Source organism: Haliotis rufescens, unplaced genomic scaffold (genome assembly GCF_023055435.1).
Source record: "Haliotis rufescens isolate VD_foot unplaced genomic scaffold, xgHalRufe1.0.p SCAF_1, whole genome shotgun sequence".
Lineage (NCBI taxonomy): Eukaryota > Metazoa > Mollusca > Gastropoda > Lepetellida > Haliotidae > Haliotis > Haliotis rufescens.
In genome coordinates this window covers 5,433,839-5,448,039 of record NW_025963779.1, presented here as the reverse complement: position 1 = coordinate 5,448,039, position 14,201 = coordinate 5,433,839, and positions in this window count along the sequence as shown.

Genomic DNA, 14,201 nt, shown 5'->3' with positions numbered 1-14,201 from the left:
ACGTGGTTTTTCTGTTGGTGGAGGAAGTACAGTTAAACAAAATCTTTTACGATCGACAATTACGACTAAATAGGTCGATGTGACAGACGGAGAATCCTACAAATTATAAAACAGTTGTGGTTAGCACTTTAAGAGAATAAGGTGATGTAAAATTAGGTTTAACGTCGCGTCCAAGATTATTGCACTTATATAGCGACGTGCATGCACGCGTGTGTGTGTGCGTGTGCGTGTGCGTGTGTGTGTGTGTGTGTGTGTGTGTGTGTGGCTGCTTGATATGATAAAACATTAACATAAAACCCCACTCAGACACAGTATGCTGACTCCGAGCCGACCAGTCCTTATTTTAGCCCTTGATACCGAACGCCAGAAAGGATAACAACAAGTACCATCTTTTAACGTCTTTTGGTATGACGCGGCCGGGAATCGAACCCCGGACATTCCGTTCTACGGGCGGACGCTCTACCACTAGACCACGGAGGCGATCTTTAAGAGAACGAAGGGGGGAAAGAGACAAAGGGGCAATTAACAATGGCGCCAATGACATACATGTGAGGGTAAACAAACCATACCATGTAGTATAAAGTAAGTTAAATCACATTTGACAAAATGGCATAAGAATATTATTCATATAGTTAGCATCTTTCTACTTCCATGACCTCTACGTACCCTATTAATTAAATAGGAAAAGACAAAATAGTGCGTGCTGGTGTACAAGTAAAGAACATATAAATATTACAACACTTTTCATTACCCATTGCAGGTTCTGTTGTTGATGTGTAGTCATTCATTTTATTTAATTAATAGGATTGGTATTATCGCACATCTTATGGGTCATTTTCATGGCTGTATGTTCGCTTCTGTCCTTGATCAACAATTGTTTTTATCAACAACCAACAGACGAACTGTATTATATAGATGATTATATCATATATAATTTTATACAAATGCATGTCTTTATAATTATCCTTTAGCTGTTCATTACATGCTTTAATATCATTTTAGTTCCCATGATTGCAGTAACAATGGCCCCTTTAAGAAGACAAAGAGAGCGAGACTGTTCACAGGTATAGCATCTCGCCGTATAAGTAAATCAGCCAACGCTCATTTGATACGTTCACTGGAACTGACTCGGAAGTGCCTCCGGCTAATGCTACACATACACCAACAAAGGGTTTCGTCCACACACACAGGTCATTTGATCATGTTGGACGAGTGTTTGGGGGTTAATTTCCAGGTACTGATGGTCAGGTGGGTACCACGTGCCGCTGATGCTGCGGGCTGAGGCTGAAGTAGCTCACACAGGAAACATGGCCGAGCATAAGTAGGCGTGACAGCAACACATGCTGGAGTGAAGGAAATGTGCCTTTCAGTTAACTTGATTCAAGGTGATGAATAAATCATTGTTAGTTTAATGTAGCGGATATTACAAATTCAATAGATATGAAGAAAATTAATTTTGCTTTAATTGAGTTTTGACAAAGTTATTCTGACATAAAACCGCGATTACCATTCCAAAGAGTGCTTAGGATTTTATTGTCTGGCTATGGGATAGCTGGGAGACATTTAAAAAGTGAGTTGGAATAAGAGTAGCCATATGCTGCAATGAAAGGCGATTCTCTCCAATGTTGTGTCCTGTTCAGATGTATGCTGGGTCTCACAACGCTGAATGCAGAGAATAATGAATTGCGTGACACTGACTTCACGTTTTTATGCTTATCTTTTTTTTTTAAATATTTGAAAGGGTCTTTGAACATAGATGACCTTTTCAAAGGACATATGGACCAGAACATTAACACGTTCAATGAAAAATGAGTTTAGATGTTCGAAGACATGTTTATATCTTAACACATGATGAGAGCTAGAATTTCACCACATAACCACACCATCCCAAAATCTACTTGTTCAGAGGCCTTACTACAATATATCCTAAGCATTTTAGACTTTGAACGTGTTTACACCCTTAACCATATTCAGGTTATATGCAGAATTCGAACGTGTTTAGGCTTGAGGTATGTGATAATGTATGTGTTTAGATAATGATTATGGAAAGGGTTTGTCGCCTTCAGTTCGGGTCATGGACGTTAAACTATGCTATGCCTACTACATGGTGAATAATTAATGAGATCTAGACGATCAAGTTATTGGCACCATTGGTAACTTTCCATCCTCAGATCTCTTAACAGGCCCGTTACAACAGTTTCATAATACCGCTGTGGGATTCCATCAGACTAATCTATGGATCAGCATTGGAATGTAAGAACTCTGTCGATCATAAAAAGCATCAATATTACACAGAATAAAACACTTCAGCGTAAGAAGTAACTTACCACGATCGAGGGACGCTACTCTACACAGCGAAATGCGAGGCCTAGACATTCGGCTACCCGCACCCACAACCGCAATTCTAAATAAATCGGATGTTTCAAAAAAGTATTAAATTTCTTTTTAAATTTGAAATTTCTAATGCGCCTCAGCATAACCCACCTCGTCCATCGCAAATAATGTTCTTCAGCTGACCTAATGATAACCTACGTGACTAACTGTATAACTAATATGCATGCATATCATTACCGCTGTATACTTTATATCCATCAATAATGTCGGGTTAACTTAATACAACAACAGCATTTTACAAGTTACAAGTCTCTAAAACAGCCGTAACATGCTGAGGTAAAGTAATTATATTACTAATGACGTTATCAATTAGGCTGCCTTTGCCTCCACACCGCAAAGCGACATGCTCAAAGCATTATGATCCGACCAACATGTAAGTGTTCATAAGAAGCTGCATTCCCCGTTCCCTGGGGAGAATGTGACCCAAGTTGCAAGTTACGTAGCCAGTTTACACTTTCAGCGTGAAAACAATGCATCTACAGAAGCCATGCAATAAACCCTAGTTATTCTTGACATGTGTAAAAACATTGTCTGAGTGGTAGGGCATTCCAATTACTGTTGCATAATGCGCTCCTAGACATGAGAGTTTCAGAAGGAACTCAAAGAACAACGAAAGCATTCTGCAGTGTGCAGGAATCAGCACATGTATGATGAGCTTCATGATGTATCATATATATGCATCCTGCTGACGTTGTAATCCACATTATATTCATAGTACATTTGCCGCTCAAATACAACCATGCATATAGTGCAGTGTTGGAATCCTAAGGAGTTTTATCAGAAGCACCAGCTGCTGATGAGCTGACGTGGATTCACATCCCGACCGAAAGATATGGCACTGTCCGTGGGTACTTGGAATGTGAATACAACGTTAATCATCATAAAATTGAGATTTATTCTGACAGATAATACCACGGATCCGGTTTCTCAGAATCATGGCATATTGAATGTTTAAGTAGTGTTGTCCAATCTACCAATATACTAAGAAAGTATATGTCCGGACAACGTATCCTATTTGACCAACCTACACGAAATGCGACCATGAAAGGATTCAAAGAAGTTATTAAGATTTATACGTACACACGAAAATTGCATGAATTATTTTTATCCGTGTATAGTTTCTCTGCAAAACATAAGCCGATAGATATATTCTTATTCCCTGTGTGTGTTGTGCGTGTGCGTGTGCGTGTGCGTGTGCGTGTACGTGTGCGGGTGTGGGTGTGTGTGTGTGTGAGAGAGAGAGACAGACAGACAGACAGACAGACAGACAGACATATGGGAAGAAATCGCAGAGTGACGCAGGTTTACAACAAGCATGGGTATGTTGCTTACAAACCAACAGGGGGCACGGGTGGCCCAGTCGTCTATGTCGCCGCGATTCGCTGTGCAGAGTTGCGTCCCTTGGGCACGCTAGAAACCTATGATTGTGGGTTCGAATCCCGGTTCGCCACGATTATGTTTCTAGGTTTGTCAGCACCATACCCGTGCTCGTGGGTTTCACCGAAGTGGTAAACGTCTGAGACCTGCATCACTTCGGGCTTTCCTCCCACATTAAGCTGACACGCCGCGATATAACTGGAATACTGTTTAAAGCGGCGTTAAACTAAACTCACTCACTCACTCACTCACTCACTCACTACAAACCAACAACTGAACATCAGGGAAGATCTGGCAGTTGCCTCTACTCTGTACAGCTATTTGCGGCGCCCTTGTCCCGACTCAAGTAAATGCCACCGCCATGATTTATCGGACCTACAGTTCAACCTATTATTATGTTTTTTTCGAACACTGATGATAAAAAACAATGTCTAAATCACGTTTACTCGTTTCGTTGTTCGGCCTCAATGTAAAAGTTCATACAACACTGTAAGGAAAACTGAAACAGCTAGAATGATATCATGTTAAACATATTAGTTGAGTTTTTTTCACATCTAAAACTCCGGACTTCTATCCTGTATGTTTCCGCGTTAAAACGTCCGGATTAACGAGTTGTTGTAGTGATTAATTAAGGGTGGCTAGAAATTTATTATATTTAAAATTGATCAACAGAACATTCAAATTGTTTCTGTTTCTCGCAAGAACACTGTCACCCCTCACCCCCACCTCGCTTCACGTCGTGAATTCAGGTACACTGGCCGACAGCTTTGAAGTCTGAGGACACTTTAACTGATGTTCTAATAGTAAAGATAATCAAACAGTCGTTATTGGTGAAACAAGACAGGTTGAACCTTTGCAAAATGATCATTGGCTAGACACTGGTGGAAACCCGCAGTCGTTATTGATAGCAACAGAACAGACGTTCACTTATATTCATGCAGTGTGTTATCCTTGATTCTGGTATCAAAATGTTAATTCTTGTTTGATAATAATATCCAATCCGAAAAACGCTTGCTTGTCAATGGCACGTTTTAATCATCGTGTAATTGAGGTAAACAAGTACTTATATAATCAAGTGGAAGTACGCGGGGCTGTGTGCATGCATTTATATGGGTACTCTGGGGCTAAAACGTCTTGACTGTTTCCGTTTATCATCGGAGATCAAGATAATATAGTTTTGGTTTCAATCTGTGGGAGCATGCCGTACAAATCACAACTGGTTTGTCTACTCTAAAGTGATTATTCATCTCAAACTGTTGGAAAACGTATTTGAACGTCGCTGACTTTTGTCATACTATTTTAATCTCCCACCAAAGTAAATTAGAGGTTTGTCAGCACGGATTTCGCGAACACGAATTCAATTCTCTATGACCCCCAATTACTCAAATTTCACACATACGCATGGAACATGTCCTATTTTGTCTTTAAAATGCCTCTCAAGGCAGTATCAATGTCTTATGTTTTCAGGAGATGCGAAAAAAGTCTTCTGATAAGTGTTCGCGAGCAATCTGGACTATCTGTAGCATGTGAAGAATCCACCGCAGAGATGTACATGTACACTGTCAAACCAGGAGATGGTAGATGCACTCGACGTCCTAACGTGTCTGTAAACATCATTATCTCTCCTCACAAATCTATCAAGTCGTCTATGACATTTCACATCGTTCGTCAGTCAAATCTAAATTTGAATTCTCTGGAGTAAATACATACCTTTATGGGAACCACGTCCAAGGTTTAATAAGTTGTGAGATATTTGACCGAATAATACGATACAATAACCATAACGTTAAAATAGACGCCGAAAATGTAACCAAGACTCCGCAAAGTTGATGCATGTCTCGTCTACTAATTACTTCTGAAGCTTAACGTATGAAGTGAGTTGATTTTGAAGCTAGCTGGCGTTTGTTTCCTTGTGTCTGTGGTGATAAAAAGTAGTTCCCGTACTTGAAAATACGCTGCAGGTGTCCATGAAAGCGCTGCGCGAAGGAATCAACGGTAGCTGCGACATACCAGTAAAACATAACAGTTATCTAACGTTAAACATAGCCTTGTAAAACACAAACACATGCAAAAGCAAGTCACTTTTTCACCTGACAAAACCCGGGAACGTTATGGCACAAGTCAGAATAGGCAACTGCTCCAAAGGCTGGAGCTTCTGGAATATTGCTCGACATAAAGGGAAAAGTCGACTATTGAGGAGTTGACGTCATCCCCTTCAACACGTTTTATCCTCACCAGAAGTCCTAATCATGCAGTTGTTTTAAAGTACAAAGTCAAGTTCTCAACCACAGGAATAGTCTGATAGCTTTCATAACAATTTCTAAATTAATAGTTTTACTCTATACTTCAATGCTCGTCGTCTCTGTACCTTGCGCAAGGTATCTATGTTTTGGTCAGTGTTGACCACAGATCCCATATTCTTTCCTCACCAGCAGTGGACTGCCTCCGTGGTCTAGTGGTAGAGCGCCTGCCCTAAAGGTTGGGGTTCGATGCCCGACCGCGTCATACCGAAAGACGTTAAAAGATATCACTTGTTACCCAGCCTGGCGCTCGGCTTTAAGGGGCTAAAACAAGGACTGGCCAATAATCAATTAGTCGACATTATGTCACACATGCTGCTGTGCTATCGGATTACTTCATAAACATGTTGAAAATAAAAACGTTACCACATATACCTTGGTATGAAATGCTGTAAAACATCAGATGAGGTTTACCGTAAGCCTCCCGTGCTAACAGAGCAACCAACCCCATTTATCCGGACGGAAAAATTCCCTGTGAATGTGTCCGGATTAAAAATTGTCCGGATTAGAATCATGAATAAACAACGGTGTGCTGTTTTTTAGACGTCCCCATCATTAATTGTCTGGAAAGCCTGGTTTGGGGGTGTCTGGAGTAATGAGGTTCCGGAGTAGTGAGGTGCCCTGACCATGACCGGTCTAATGCGATGCACGATTCCCTCGACCACCACAACCATTACGCGACCACGCGAAGAATGTCATCCCGTGTTATTGTAGGGGAATGACTTCTTCTCGTGCATCAATTAAACATCTCTCTGATATGATCACAACTGTGCCATCAGTTTGTGTTTTCTCATTCTAGGGATTAGATTTCTCTTCACCTTACTCAGCTGAGCATGAAATAGACAATTACAAACTCGACGTTTTGTTGAGTTCCTTCTGCGATTCCAGCTGGGGAACTCATATTGTGCGGTGGAGGTGTTGATTTTAGGAACATGTGCAGCGAGAAGCATCATGGATTTGGTTATTGCTTTGACACAATTTTGAAATTCTACGATTCTATGACATGTTTCCGGAAATAGTGATGTGGCTTGAGTAAATTGGCATGTTGTTTTGTGTGATGGTAGTTGTAGGTGAATGCGCGTTAACGAGTGTTTCATCGCAAGGAGAGGTGAGGTGAAATGGAAGTTAACGTCGCGTTCAAGCTTATTGCATTTATATAGCGTGTGTGTATGCGTCTCTATGTGTGTTTGTTTGTGTGTATGTGTGTGTCTGTATGTATGGAGTCTGTATGTGTGCATCTGCGTGTGTGCTTGTACTGGTCTGGACGTATGGGTGTGGATAATCCTTGGACGCAGGGATAACACTCCCCAGTTTAACATGGAACCAGCCCAGTCCTTGTTTTAACCCCTCAGGCCGAGCGTCAGGCATGGTCTCAACAAGTACTTACAAATATCTTTGATCTGCCGCGGCCAGGGGATCGAACCACCGACCTTCCGCTCTCCGGGCAGACGCCATATCTACTAGACCAAGGAGGCGGTCTTATCTCAAGAAGTGTGATGGGCAGAACCAAAATGTATTTTTCATCTGTGTTAATCCTTATGTTACAGTAGTAATCGAAAAGAGGGCACTGTACTTTTATGAGCAGGATTACAAAAACACATTCAGTGCACGAGGTAAATATTTTTTAATAACCGCATGCAGCCTCGACAAGTTTTTCAGTTAAAAAATGGCTTGGAAGCCGTAGGCGTGTACCACCTGGAGATGGTGCTGGCCAAGTGTCATAATCGGGGGAATCCGGAATTCGAACCTGCGATAAGCGGATCCTGTTACGGTTAAGAAACCTTGCACACTTACTTACATTGTCTCAGACGATGTGGCTGCCTCTGGCAGATTTTGGCTTCAAACCAAGATCCAACGAAAGTCCTTGAAAGATGACGCTGCAAAAAAAGAAGTTTGCCTGGTGTTCGACATTAAGGGGTAAAACAAGGACAGGTGGGCTCGAAGTCTGTATACTGTCTGCGTGGGGTAGCCATGTTAAACAGCGGTACGCACAGGGGAGGGTGGACTTTTCCCCTTCCACTGAACACATATGATGTATATAATGTTTACTTAGCTTCAGGCATATCGATGATCTGATATCGTTCAATAACTCCCCAATAGCCAATTCCCTTCCACTGATTTACCCATCGGAACCAGAAATAAAGGAGACCAGTGAGACCGCCTTATCTGTTTCATATTTCGATCTATGCATAGAATTTCAGAGCGACAAGACTGTATGACAAGACGGATGACTTTTCAATGGTCAACTTTCCCTTCAGAAGCTCCAGCCTGTGGTGTTTACATTTCTCAACTTTTGAGAATCAATCGAGCATTCTCTTTCTCCAAATATTTTAAAGAGCGTCATACGACTCTTGCTCAGAAGCTTCTTGGTCAAAGTTCCAACATTCAAGGCATGAGGAAAACTTTAAAGAGATTTTATGGTAGACATGTGGAGGACATTTCCAAATTTGACGCATCAACGACAAAAATGATGTCCGATGCAATTCCATATTTTGACTTGTACCATATGTTCCCGTTCAGGTGAACAATTGACTTGCCCGTGCATGTGTTTGTGATGGGTGCCACCGGTAGGCAGGACACGCTCACCTTTTCGCGAACACGTGGTACCTTCACTATTTGATAGTGATTATTAAACACATGCTCATGATATAGTCGGAATCGTACATCGACTCTACTTTTAAAAGAGATTTCTATAAGAATATGGAAAGGGATTTGTCGCTTTTATTTTCATAATAGTTGTGTCCTATTATATGCGTTGTTTTGGAATTGAGAAAGGCTAGTGTCATCAAATGGCGCAGAAAGCGCTACCATTGACCACCATTGGATCTTTTCAGTCTACATTTGAGTGAATGTATATAAATATATGGGGACACACCAACTATCAAACAAAGGGTGCTATGTATGGAATCTTAACCGAGTTTTAGCTTTGAGACTAATAACACCAACGTCTGCATCAAACATTCGAGGCGAGCAGTTATGGATCATCGTGCAGCGTCTTCAGACGACCAGGAATCGTCGGAATGACCATATTACGCATTTTGAAAATCAGTCAGCAAGAGAGCTAGTGTAGCTCTACGTCACTTTCAGAGATTGGATACTTCAGTTAATGGACTTCAAAACTTTCATCTATATAGGATATTGAATTTTGGTGCAATAGAGAAAGATTTTGTCCTGAATGTTATCCCGTGCAGTTTAGAGTTAAGTTTACCTCATTAGTCTTACTGGTTATTTTAAGATCCATACATTACAGCTGGTCTAGCTATTGAATGCTGACGGGGGCACGGGTGGCCCAGTCGTCTAAGGCGCCGCGATTCGCTGTGCAGAGTTGCGTCCCTTGGGCACGCCAGAAATCTATGATTGTGGGTTCGAATCCCGGTTCGCCCCAATTATGTTTCTAGGTTTGTCAGCACCATACCCGTGCCCGTGGGTTTCACCGAAGTGGTAAACGTCTGTGACCTGCATCACTTCGGGCTTTCCTCCCACATTAAGCTGACACGCCGCGATATAACTGGAATACTGTTAAAAGCGGCGTTAAACAAAACTCACTCACTCACTCACTATTGAATGCTGACCGCATCAGTGGCGTAGTGGACAGATCGTCGTGGTTCGATCCCCTAGCCGCGTCATACCAAAAGACGTTAAAAGATTGTTGTTACCTTTGCTTTCGGCATTAAGGGGCTGTATACTGTGTCTGAGTGGGGTATCCATGTTAAATTGCGGCATGGTTTCCTAGTGGGCTAACTGTACAGAACCGGCACACGTCAGGACTAATACAAGTGATCACATAGACACAGACACACCAATACACACGCGCGCGCAAGCACACGTACACATACACACATGTGCATGTAGGTCACTTGTAAGCGCAATCATCTTGAAAGCGACGTTAAACCCCATTTCACCTTACCCCACCCCTACTGGGTGGTGCTAATAATCCACAGTGGTCTTATCTTACGAGTTTGTGAGAGAGTGAGTGAGTGAGTATTGTTTTAGGCCAAATAGCGACTGAACATGTACAGAATGATGGAGTGAGTACTGTTTTACGCCGCTTTTACGGCGGTGGACACCAGAAAAGGGCTTCAAACATTGTACCCATGTGGGGAATCGAACCCGGGTCTTCGACGTGGCGAGCGAACACTTTGACCAGTAGGATACCCAACCGCCCTTTATCACAGGCCAAACACAGGGTGACATAACTATGGCATTCTCACTCCCCCTGCATTATGTTACCATTACAGAATAGAAATGTCAAATGGTTGGCCCGGAGGATAAGGCGCTGCGTTCCTCTGTTCGGAGTTGAGTACCTTAGCTACCAGGATCCGTCGACCGTGGCTTCATATCCTCAGGACAACCGGGGGTTACGACAAATATTTTTGGAATTGGGGTCGTATCGGAGCTACCCCGATGAATCCCCTGAAGAAGGTAAAATTACAAGTATCTGGTATGCATTCACAGGGGTAATACCCCAAGGATCTAAAAAAATGTATTTCGAATTTTGGTTTGAGATTGCTGCCCAGGGCCTGCAGTTAGTTAGTTACACCATATATTTAGAGTTTTTTTGACATTTTGATGTATTTTAGTGATACTGTCGAAAGCAAATTCCCAATTGCTTTCTATATATTTATAACACATGGTATGGTTTCCAAAAGGGGTCACGTGATCAGCTCCAAATGCATTATGGTCGGAAATTACGTTTGAACCCAGTTTGGACTTGCAGAAGATATCTCAGATTCGATCTTATTGTGTAATTGGTTTGTCTGCACCACATATACTCCTGTGTTTCAGTAAAGCAATAAACATCTGCGGCCTGCGGCCTGCGGCACTGTCGTCTCCCCCTATAAAAGCTGACACGCCGTGATATAATATCGAAACAGTTCAAAGCCGCATTAACCCCAACTCACTCAGACACTCATTCATCCATTAGTCAGACGTTTAAATGAAAGGTTTTAGCTTTTCAGCTCTGTATATGAACATGGATGTTTCATTCCTATCGCAGTCTAAATTAAACCATATGGCTTGTTTGCACCGATCGTCAAAACAACCTCACTTAATTGTTGAAACTTTAAAATATTCCTGTCAACAAAACCGATTATTTGTTTGTTTTACCTGACAGAGGATGCAGCACAAAAATATGCTTCGAAAGTTTTCTTACCCTGGTTGGAGAGCTTTGGTAATAATGTAATACAAGGTGTTCTGATGTTGAATATAAAATGTAAATGCACATGTACCACCGTAGGCATCATAACTCTAACGACGGCCTCCGTGGTCAAGTGGTAGAGCGTCCGCCCGTCCGAGAGCGGAAGGTCCGGGGCTCGATCCCCGGCCGCGTCATACCGAAAGACGTTAAAAGATGGTACTTGTTGTTACCCTGTCTGGCGCTCGGCATTAAGGGGTTAAAACAAGGACTGGTCGGCTCGGAGTCAGTATACTGTGTCTGAGTGGGGCATTCATGTTAAACTGCGGCATGGTAACTCAGTGTGCTAGCACTATAAATCGGCATCAGTCCGGACTAGTACAAGCAGCCACACACACGTGCATGCACGTCGCTATATAAGTGCAATAATCTTGGACGCGACGTTAAACCCCATTTCACCTTACCTCACCTCATAACTCTAAACGTTTGTTTGAAAATGCAATAAACACAAAGTCAGGAGTCATGGATGTCCCTATTGTCTAAGGTGATCCGCCGTGAAGAGTTGCATCCCTTATATGTTCCAGGAACCTACATGTATGATCGAGGGTTCAAATCCAGTCCGTGCTGATTATGTTCCTAAGTTTATTAGCACCAAAGCCATACTCGTGGTAAACGTCTGACCTGATCAGATAGGCATGATCCAGCTGACTTCTCCGCCGCCATGATAAAACTAAAATACTGTTCAAAGCGGCTTAAAACCAAACTTACCCAATCACTCTCAGAAGTCAGAAGGACGTGCTCTTTACTCCTGAGTTTTTTCAAACGTTTTGTTTGTTATTTAACGCCACACTCAGCATTTTTTCCAGCTGTATTACGGCTGTCTGTAAATAATCGAGTCAGGGCCAGACAATCCAGTGATTGTCTTCATGAGCATCGATCTACCCAATTTGGAAACGATGACAAGGCTTCAACCAAGTCAGTGCGCCTGTCCACCAGATCCCGTTAGTCGCTCCTTACAAAAAGCATGGGTTGCTGAAGCTGAAGGCCAATTCAGATCTTCGCGGGTCATTTAGCGTAAAGTTGGCATACTCTTTATTTCGATTGTTTCTAGAAACGGTGGACATTACATTACCAAGAGAAATGAAATCAGTTTCGTGAAACCAGTGGAATCGATATTAATTTGGGAATTATTATATTTAACCCAGTGCAAAACAAAAGCTTTTAGTTGGAGGTTCCATTCTAATGAAATAAGTAACCATCTATGGCATAAAATCAATATACAGAGTTGCCGTTTTGAGATTCAAGATGGCCGCCATAATGGCGTACGAAAATATTAGAGCTATAGATTCCTGAACCTTGTAGTGTAAAGGGTTGAAATAATAACGTCAAACTGGCTCACAAAAGCACTTTCAAATGAAAAACATTATATTTTACTCTATCCCATAAGAGTCAATTAGAACAGAAGAAACAAATATTAAATAAAATCGATGCCCCTAATGCAACAAATCCCTTATGGCTGTAATAGAGTAAGCGCATATGTCATCAGTAGTCGTCATTACGAATTTGTATGTTCACAAAGAACTTCCTTATAACATCCCCACACATACACATACACGCACACTCGAGACAATGTTCATAACAGCTTTTATTGATTGACGAATTTTAATGTGATCAAGTACACATTGAGGCATTGAAGAAATTCCATATTGCAAATTAACTTTAAACCTTGGAATTAGTTTCCCAGCAACAGTTGAATCTATGACTGCCATTAATATAAATGGTAATATAATATTAAGATAAGTTCGTTAAAATATTAGTATTCCTATTAAAACGTTCATCGTTTTCACAGAAAATCGACGGATCTAAACTGGATAGATCGTATTATCATGTTTTGCATATTTGATAGAATCAATTTTAATTACACGAACACATTAGAAATCCTTTGACAATTACGACAATTTGATTTCAACAGCTGGACTAATTGACTCCATTTCAACAGACTGAGCTTATCGTAAATTCGTCGGAAAACAATTCTGTCGTATTAACGTACTTGATAATATTAATCTGCCTCCGTAGCAATCTGTCACGTGCGATTCCATCGTCCACTAAGCATGTATTATGCATCATAGCATTGTTACGCGTTGTTAATTATTAATATGTAGTGACCGCAAGCCCTTTCATCATCGTGGAACTTCATTGAACTCTGTAACTGGGAAACGAAGGGGGTAATTTACTGATGTTATTGCAATCTAAAATTAACTCATATAATTTGTGACTCATTATCATTATATAACCAGAATGATAGAGGGCCACACGTTTATCACATATGTAGTGTACCTCATAACCAAGAGCCATCTCTCGAGGCAAAACAAGCTTTCACGAAAAACGTATTTGTCATAACCTTAAACTTCTCCGACACTACCAAGCAATCCAAGAGTATATAAGTATTCCAAACACGAAGTGTTGTAAAGCAACCATTCGACGCTTGGACTGTTTTCAATAAGCAGTGAGTTCAACATGCATTGTTTGGAAGCTTTTATTCCATTTTTCGTTACAAGCCTAGGCCCCGTTCCACAAAGCGACCGCAGCACTAAGACAGTCGTATGTCAAAGTATGGGAGTTACGACCGGTTTAATGCTACGATCGCTTTGGGGAGACCTGTTTCTTCCAGTTCCCGGTGGGGCGGTCGGGTAGCCTAGTGGTTAAAGCGGTCCTTCGTCACTCCGAAGACCCGGGTTCGATTCCCGACATTGGTACAACTTGTGAAGCCCATTTCTGGTGTCCCCCGCCGTGATATTGCTGGAATATTGCTAAAAACGGCGCAAAACTATACTCACTCACTCACTCACTCACTCCAGTTCTCGGTTCCCTGTGAACTCCTCCATTTATCTTTAGATCTATCATGATTAGACACAGGAAGGACAACGTCTGTCGAGAAGTTGTATATTTTAGCTCACAAGCAAATAGTTCAAATTGACTGTGCCCAATTGATTACA